Source organism: Sciurus vulgaris, assembly GCF_902686455.1.
Source record: "Sciurus vulgaris genome assembly, contig: HiC_scaffold_137_arrow_ctg1, whole genome shotgun sequence".
NCBI classification, from domain to species: Eukaryota; Metazoa; Chordata; class Mammalia; order Rodentia; family Sciuridae; genus Sciurus; species Sciurus vulgaris.
Window position 1 is genome coordinate 2,355,440 of NW_027632916.1, and position 9,081 is coordinate 2,364,520.

The following is a 9,081-nucleotide window of genomic DNA, read 5'->3' on the forward strand; positions in this document are numbered from 1 at the left end:
GAGAGCTGGAAGGGAGTCACTTCCTGACCCTGCAGCTCCACGCTGGTTAATGCTGTCTCCTGAGCAGCCGGGACAGGCGCCCTCCTTACAGACAAGGTCAGCTGGGAGCAATCCTGGGCCCTGGGTCAAGTGCTGGCCCCACCTCTTCTCATTGGGAACGTGCACTTCGAAGTCATTATCATGGTTCCCATTGTGCAATGAGAAAACTGAGGCCCAGAGAGGCTAGAGACTGCCAGGGTCTCCCAGGTACTGAGTGCTGGGCTGGGCTTGGAGTGGCCTGCAGCCCTAAGGCTTTGTCAGTCTTCCTCTTTCTCTGAAGCTTGGACACCCCCAAAAGCCCTGCCAGGGTGTTGCCAAACTCTTCTCAGGGAGAGACGCTCACTAACCCTCCAGATGACTTGTTCCACCACTGGACACTGTGTGTCCCCACAGCCACCATGAACCTTGGCCCTGGTGCCTTCTGGTGGCCACTCTTGCTTCTCTGGCCTCTGGACTAACTCAGCTGGACAGAGGGAGGGTGCCTCACCCCCCAGCACCCACACCCAGCAGGCCCTCTGCCCCAAGGATGCTGATCTGAGCCTCTGCGGTCCCAATGCTAAGCAAGGCCCCCTGCAGCCTCCCCAAAGTTTCCATGTCGGGGACATCCAGAAAACGCAGCACAGTCTTGTCCACCACTCAAAAGCTCCTTGTGAATCAGACGACCTCTTGGGTTTGTAGAGAATCGCTTTCCCCTTTGGAGCCTCAACTTCCTGATCAGGAAAAGGAGGGTCGTGGTGATAGCACTCTCAGTGGCTGATGGCTGGGTCAACTGAGATCTTGGGGAAGTGGCCATGTTGTCTTAAATACCCAGAGAAAGTGGGGGAGACATGAAAAGCCTGAGGTCTGGGATGGGACCAGCACTGGGTCCAGGGTGCAGGTGGTGATCAGTGAGCATTTGCTGGGCAAGGACTCAGTCAAGGTCACACTGTCCAGGCCTCAGATGAGCCACTCTGAGCCTGAAGCTCCTGTCAAATCCTGGTCCCTCCCCATCGGTCTATGTGAGGCCTAAAGGTGGTCATGCCTCAAAGTTGCACTTCTTGAACTTCAACCTGTTCAGAAATTACCTTTCTAAATTCAGCTTCTGGGGTGATAGGCTTTGGCTGGTGGTGATGAGACTCTGCATTTCTGACCCCAGATGTGCAGGTCTGTGGACCACACCTGGGCTAGCCACCCACTAAAGCTCTTTGTAAACTGCAGGTGCTCAATAAGTGCAGGTGCTTCTTGATAAAAAAGGTGCAGCATCTCCATAGTCTTAAAGTTCTGTCTTTCCAGAGTCCCCTCCTCTTGCCCATCCTGTCCCTGACACTCTGCTCCCTAATTCTCCCCCCTGGGAAGGCCCCCTCATGTCCCCTTTATGTTTTCTGCTTATCACCTGCTGGTCTTGAACTCTCCCTGAGAGCAGTCCAGGTCTGGGTCTCAGACTGGTGACTAGTGACACCTGACAGAGGCATTGTTTCCAGAAACCAGTTCAGGACACTGATGGCAACCCAGGCAGGGAGCTTTTTTCCTTATGCACTGGATCAGAGACTCATGTTCAGGAAGCTTCTGCAATCCATCAGTGGACTCCAGCTCAGCAGCTTGTACTGGTCCAAGCCTTGAGTCTGAGGAAATGTACACACTTCCAAGGTGTAACTGCTCTTATACAGAAGGGAAAATGTGCCCTCTCACTGCTCTAGGTGATCCAGCAATTTCCATATCCTGAATGTATTCAATTAAAAAAAATTATGAAGACTGATTGTGAGTCTGGCTGACAATACCACAGTCATCCTTAAAAAGTGTCACCCCAATGTCATGTGTCAATGCTTTTGAGAGCAAAAGTAAGAGAGTCCTAATTATAAATATAAATTACATCAGATTTTTGTACTTTTATGTATATAGGTTGTCTCATTCAATCCTACTGTTCAGAGAACAATTTAATGGCATTTTTCATTGCACAACCTCATTGTCCCGTCTCCTGGATGTGCTAAGGCCAGTTGCTTGATTGCTGCTTGTTTGACTTTAGGAAGTGCATTTATCAGCCAGATTGCTCATGGCTCCCTAGATGTACTCTGGAAAGTGTCCTGTGTGATTTTCATACCTCAGGTCTCCTGAGTGCAGGACAGGACAACTGGGGACCAGCCAACTTTGTAGTGACTCTGGGATGTCACCAGGAGTGTCAGGGAGTTGGACTCAGGCCTGTTGAGAAAGGACTAATGAGTTGAGTTGTCTTCTTGCTCTCTCTCCAGCACGCCAGTTCATTCTTCCTTGAGCACAACTTGTTTCTTCAGTGAGCTGCTGAGTCATCATGAACACAGCAAATGTCTGGACCAGGAGCACCACTCATCTTAGTAAGAGACACGTGTGTGTATTCATGATGCCATTAGGAAATTACATATACTCATGCACATATGCATATATGTATTTGTAAATATGCAGTTTATATATATGTATATGTATATATAATTTTTCATTGACTAACAATGAGGTACAAAATTTAAAACAAAACCCCAAATTGTATTGAGCTAAAGAAGGACATTGCAGTGACTGAAGCACTCTGCATAAACTCCAAGAAATGGAACGTTAAAGTTTTGAGGACTCCCAGTAGCAGTTCCACTTCTCTGCCAGTTCTGAAGTGAGCTGGATGAAGTGTGTCCTGACACATTTTCTTCTGGCAACTTGTTTTCTCAGCCTCCCTTTGCTGTACTGGGTCTCTATATGACAAAATGTGAATGGTTTCATGTGGTGTTAACAATCCAAGGACTTAGGAAGTGTCCACTTGGAGGCAGGGATCCAGTGAGCTCTGCACTGCCCTCAGCATACCAGGGACAGGGCTGGGCTGGTCAAGCCTTGGGGGTGAATGCGGAGCAGAAGGTGGGTTCCCAGGGGAAGGGAGGTGAGAACCTTCACGAGAACACATTTGGAAGTTTGGTTGAGGGGAGGTGTTTGCAGAGAGAGCTGCATCACAGAGAGTGAGTGACCAGAGAAAGCCAGGAGTGGGTTGGGGAACATGGAGAGTGGAGGTGTGTGCATGAGCCAGGGCAAGGTAACGGGCTGCCCCAGAGCCCGGGACTTCACCCTGGGCCTGTCATGGTGGAGCCTTCCTGGGTAGTGTCATCATCCAGGTACACAGAGGTCTTCAGATGCAACCAGACTGGGGGGTGTTAATATAGTGGGGAAAATGGGGACACATCACAGCAGTTCTGTGCTGGCAAGGGATGAGGTGCAGGTGTGATTGCTGGCCCAGGGCAGAGTCCTTGAGTAGAGAAGCATGGTGGGTTGAAGAGGTACCACAGCAATGTCCGAGAGAGCTGGGACATTGCCACGTGGTAGAGGCCTCCCAGAGAGGAGTGAGGGAGAGTTGGTGCACCGTTGCTGGATTTGTTCACCAGGAGCCACAGGAAAGAGCATCTGCTCCTGAATCCAAGATGGAGCTCCCTGCCAGCCTGTTGCCATTGAACTCTTCTTGGTGCAGCCTTTTATCTCTTGGAAGTTTTTCCCCCATAAATCATATGTCTCCCATGATGTATCCAGGGACTTACTTTGGCCTGTCTGCAACCTACCCCATTGTCCTGGCACAACTGGGCTGCAGACAAGACTCAGTTATACATAGGTATATATAATAGAATCAACACGGGAAGTTAGCTAGATGATAGAATTCAAGGACAATATATGAAAACCTTATTTCAATACTCTATCCACAATAAATAAAAACAAAATTTAAATTTTAACACAATTCAATTAGTATAAACTAGATCAAATAGCTAAGAGTTTATCTGATAAAATATGTGAAAATTCCCCAAAAAGGAAAAAAAAATAATAATACAGTTAAGAAATGATCAAAGACAAATATATACCAGCTTCAGAGTTTGGGGAACTTAGTATTGTTAAGACATCAATTTTATCCCATTAGCCTTAAACTAAATGTTCAGCACAGTCCTCCTTCAAAAATAAATCTTTGTGTGTGTGTGTGTGTGTGTGTGTGTGTGTGTGTATTCTAAAATGAATATGTGAACTCAATTGGATAAAAATAGTGAAGGAAACTTGGAAATGAAAAACAAAGAGAGTTTTCACTAGTGGTTATCAGGTTGTGCTACAGCAGTTAGAATAAATTCACTTTGGTTTAAAAGAATAGAGCATGTAGAACATTCATATGCTGTAATTAATTATGCCACCACCACCTCTGTAGTTACAATAAGCTGAAGAGAATGGTCTTGTCAATAAATGTTGAATTCTTCGAATCTCAATAAAGGAACTTTACCTCTTGGCTCACCACATAAACAAAAATCAATTCTAGTTGGATTGTGGTACAAAAGCCAAATGGTGAAAAAACACAGCTTTCAAAGAAAATATTAAAGAGTGTTTTCCTAAATTTGGGGATCCAAAATCAGTTGATAATGACATTTTTTTTCTAAAAAAAAATGGGCTTCATTGAAATTAAGAAGTTATATTTAGCAAAAGCCATCTAGGGAGGAAAATGGGAACAGCAGCTCACTTGACTCCTCATAAGAACACCTGAGGCAATGTCAACTTCTGATCTTGTGGTAAATAAAACATGGCATTATATAGCAGAAGGACAATGAGTAGGATTTGAACCCAAAAGTTTCATAGGATGTGCCTCATGATCTAGAATGTTTCTGTAAATATACCAGAATTTTGTGGATTTAAGAATTACTTGGAGGAGAGTGCAAATTAGTTACGTAAACTCTCTGGTCTTCATGCTTCCTCTGAGTTGACTTGCACCACGCAGATTGTAAGTGGTCACCTGTTCCTTCAAAACCATTGTATGTCCTCTATTATAGGATAAAATGAAGATATTTTAATATATATATAGTAAAAAAGTAATAATATCCAAAACTTATGAGATATATAAATTACTACTACAAATCAATTTTTTAAAAAATTAGCCCAATAGGGGGAAAAAAGAAAGAAAATAGAAAAAGGGTAAAAAAAGGTCTTAGTGTTTAATATTTATATGTGAGGATATTTTACTTCACTATTGAACTGGAAAGTACATATTGAAAATATAAGGTGTTAGCTCTGAAGCACAGCAGCATGAAAATTAATCAAACAAATCATACACTTATCAGCAAGTAAGCAGGACAACAGAAATTGTCTACCATAAGCTTTTGAAGTGGGCATGACTTGACATAATTGCTTGGGAAAATGGCTTGATGGTATCTAATAAAGTTGAATATAGTATACTCTGTATTGCAGGAATTTCATTCTTAGGTTATAATTTTGATGGAATTTCCTGTGTTCATCATACAGTATATCCCAGTATATTCACGCAACAATGTTTTTTAATTGCCCCAAACAACGAACAATCAAAACTCAAATGAACTTGGTTGTGTATGATTTTCAAACATAATACTGGGCAAAAAATATAAAGAAATACTGTTTCAAGCATACTGTATGATTTCCTCTATTAAAACAAGTGGGAATCTTGTTATGTTAATCGTGTGGTTAATGGTTAGTACTGTGGAGTGAGGGGGTGAGAGATGACTGGGAAGGTAACTGAGGGATCTTCCAGGGATTGAACTGAAGTTTTCTCTTGACCTCAATGCTGGTCACACACACTGGTATGTTTAATATGTGACAGCCTGTCACACTGCACTCGTATGATACAATATTGGTGAGTGTTACACACCAATTAGGTTTGCAATGTTTTTAAATAAAATTCCTAATTCATTAAACACATACCTGTGATTATGAAATAATAAAAGAACAAAAATGAAGAAAAAAATGTATTTATTAAATTAAACTTCAGAAAATAAACTTTTTTTTTTTTTTTTTTTAAAGAAAGGACATTTATTTATCAGGAGGTCTGAAGAAAGGAGCAGGTGGGAGAGCCACCACAGGAGCAGGTGGCCCACAGCCATGCCCGCCTCAGTTCAGACTCATGTCCTCCTCATCGTCCTTCTTGTCTTTAGCGTCACCCTCCTTCTGCTCGGGTCTGGCGTTGTTCTGCATGGCTTTGGCAAACGCTTCCACATCTCCCTTGTTGGTGGCCTCCACGGCCTCTGCAGGAATGCCAAACTGGCATATGAAGGGCCCCAGCTGACGAGAGTCCAAGGCCATGCTGAACATGCCCAGGGCCTGTTGGAACTGGGGCAGGTCAGTGTGCTCTGGATCTCCTCTGCAGTCTGGGGCAGTGACTCCCGGAAGGGCAGGTAGGGCAGCAGGCACTGCTGGATGTCGGCATTGGTGAGGTTGGGCACCATGATCCCTGGCGTCAGCAAGCTGGCGAGGTCCACCTGCAGGCTGCCTCCTGGCCCGGCCTGCACATTCATGGTGGCCAGAATGAGCTGGAGGTCGCTCAGCTGGATGGGCTGGGTTGGGCTGGCTGCTGCACTGGTTCCATTACCTGAACTGGGCACAGGACTTGGGCTGGTTGCCGAGGCACCTGCTGGGGCAGAGGGAGCTGGGGTGGCACAGGCAGAAGAGGTGGTGGAGGATGGGGTGACCACTGCCCACTGGCTCCAGGAGCTGGACTAAGAGCTGCTGGCAGAAGGCCCACTGCTCCCCAGCAAGCTGGCCAGACCTGGCCCAGTCAGAGCCCCAAGGCCACCCAGTCCTCCAAGGCCCGCTGGTCCGCTGACCTGCATGAAATGGTTGTGACTCAGGTTCCCCAGCAGGCTCTGCAGGCTGCCCTCACCACCCAACGCCAACAGCTCGTGGCCTCCACCCCCACTCGCCCCCAGGGCCCCAGGCATGGGGGGGTGGATGTTCAGGTACTCTCGACTTTCCGGCAGTGTTCCTCATCCTGGTCGGTCTTGGGCTCCTGCATCCAGAAGAGCTGCTTGGACCCAGCCTTGAACTTGAGCACGTAGACCCTCCCGCTGGGGCACTGAGGCACGCGCTTGAGCTCACAGTCATCGGGGAAGATAATCAAGTCGTCTTCCACGGTCCCTGAAGTCCTACCATTCTAGCAGAAGTGAATGAGAGAGTCGTCGGTCTGCCGGATGTACATGAGCCCTTTCCGTTGATCCGGAGTTGCGGTAGTGCCTTTCCATGACATTTTCCCTGCCCGAAACTCCACCAAATACTCGGAGGACCCCCGAGAGCCTGGCACCAGGCTTGGGAACAGAGCGCCTGAAGTCGTCATCCCTTGGCTGAGAGGTGAGGACCAGGTTTGCTCTTCCTCCTCGGCGCCTGCCAGGCCCCCCAGAAAATAACTTTAAAAACCTTCAACTAAAGGAATAAAATAACAAAATGTTAATCATTTGATGTATAAAACTATAAAATTACAAATAATCATGGGAAAATAAATGGAACATAGAAAAGGGTTATCTTCACTAGACTAAGAAGAATTAGAATGCATTAAATACATGTAATTCTGACAAAGGAAAATGGATAGAGGCTATGAAATATGTAATTCATAAACATCAAATAAGGCAACAGAAATACAAAAAATATGTGATCACAACTGTAATAATGTAATATTTTAAACAATTAACTATGAAATGTTTTTACCTAATTGGTATTGCTTTACATATGTGTGTGTATGTTTTTATATTTGTGTGCATATTTAAATCTGTATGTGCACATGTGCAACTGTGCACATTTACATATGCATCTGCACATGTACATGTATGTGTATCTGCATATGAATATAAATGTGTGTAGACATATATGAATATATGTGTTTGTGTGTAGATATATGCACATATAATAACCATTAGGTAAGATATATCAAAGGGGTGTGGGTACATTGCAATTTCCTTAAAGCAAAAATAGTTTTATTCTCCAAATAATTAAATTTAACAAATTATATATTCTTTAGTATAAAATTTCATCTATTAAAATGACTAAAGATAAGTCAAGGAAAGAATACAAAAGATATATCTACCAACATACCTCAGGTAAGATACTAATGCAAACTATTATTCTTTCAAGAAAATTGAATTGGTAAAATAATGATATATTCCAAGATTTTTTAGTATACAACAGTTATTAAATACCAGTATAGAAATCAATAATAAATTAGACCTTTCATGAGAAGAATTATATAAAAGTACAGTACTATATTTCCAGTTTTATAACATATCAAAAGATGTAGGTACATATAATTATGGATGTACAAAATATTAGCAATCTTTATGCCTCTGTGTCTTATGGATTTTACATTCAGTAATATTCTGCAGTTATAAGCCTATAGTTACTTATAATAATTATAAATTCTATGTAAGAAAAAAGGAGAACATAGAAAAAGGTATATAACAAGTATTTCTCTCGAGATAACAATTTGTTAAAATTTATAACATGATGTGTCAATATCCCATATGTAAAACTCAATTTAGTAAGAAATGTGACCATAGTTTGATATTAAAAAAGGGTTAAAACAGCATGTTGCAGGTGAGAAACTATGAAACTGTTTCAACATATAGTAAAATGGGCATAAAATAATAATTGAATGTATCTTTGGGTTATTAAATTTAATTTTAAAAAATTAAATTATTATTTTATTACTTCATTTTTTTTTCTTAGTTTCACTTGACATTAGAGTACATTTTGACCATTTATACAAACATGGAGTGCCTCTTATTCTAGTTGTGATGCCAGTTTTGTGGTTGTAAATGATGTGGAGATTCAATGTGGTATATTCGTATATGTATAAAGGAAAATTATGTCAGAATCATTCCTCTGTCTTTCCTGACCCTGTACTCCTCCCTTCCTTTCATTTTCCTTTCATAATCTACCAAACTTTTATTTTTCCCCTTCTCCCCCTTGTTGTGTGTTAGCATTCACATATAAGAGAGAACATTTGACCTTTAGTTTTTTGGGATTGGCTTGTTTCGTTTAGCGTAAGAGTCTCTAGATCCATCCATTTACTTTCAAATATCATAAAGTCTCATTTAGTTATAACTGAGTAATAGCCAGCTGGGTATAAATACCACATTTTCTTTATCCATTCATCTGTTGAAAGGCTCCTAGGCTGGTTCCATATCTTAGTTATTATGAACTGAGCTGCTATAAACATTGATAAGGTTGAGTCACTGTGGTATGCTGATTTTAAGTCCTGTGGATATATACCAAGGAGTGAAATAACTGGGTCAAATAGTG

General features: G+C 42.6%; 1 pseudogene across 1 annotated transcript; it reads right to left on the reverse strand.

Annotated features, from left to right (window-relative positions):
* Window positions 1-5,881: 5,881 nt before the first annotated feature.
* LOC306652164 (proteasomal ubiquitin receptor ADRM1-like) lies at window positions 5,882-7,209 on the reverse strand (annotated as a pseudogene). The gene has a single exon. The product of its transcript is annotated as a proteasomal ubiquitin receptor ADRM1-like (transcript).
* Between the last annotated feature and the right edge of the window lie 1,872 nt (window positions 7,210-9,081).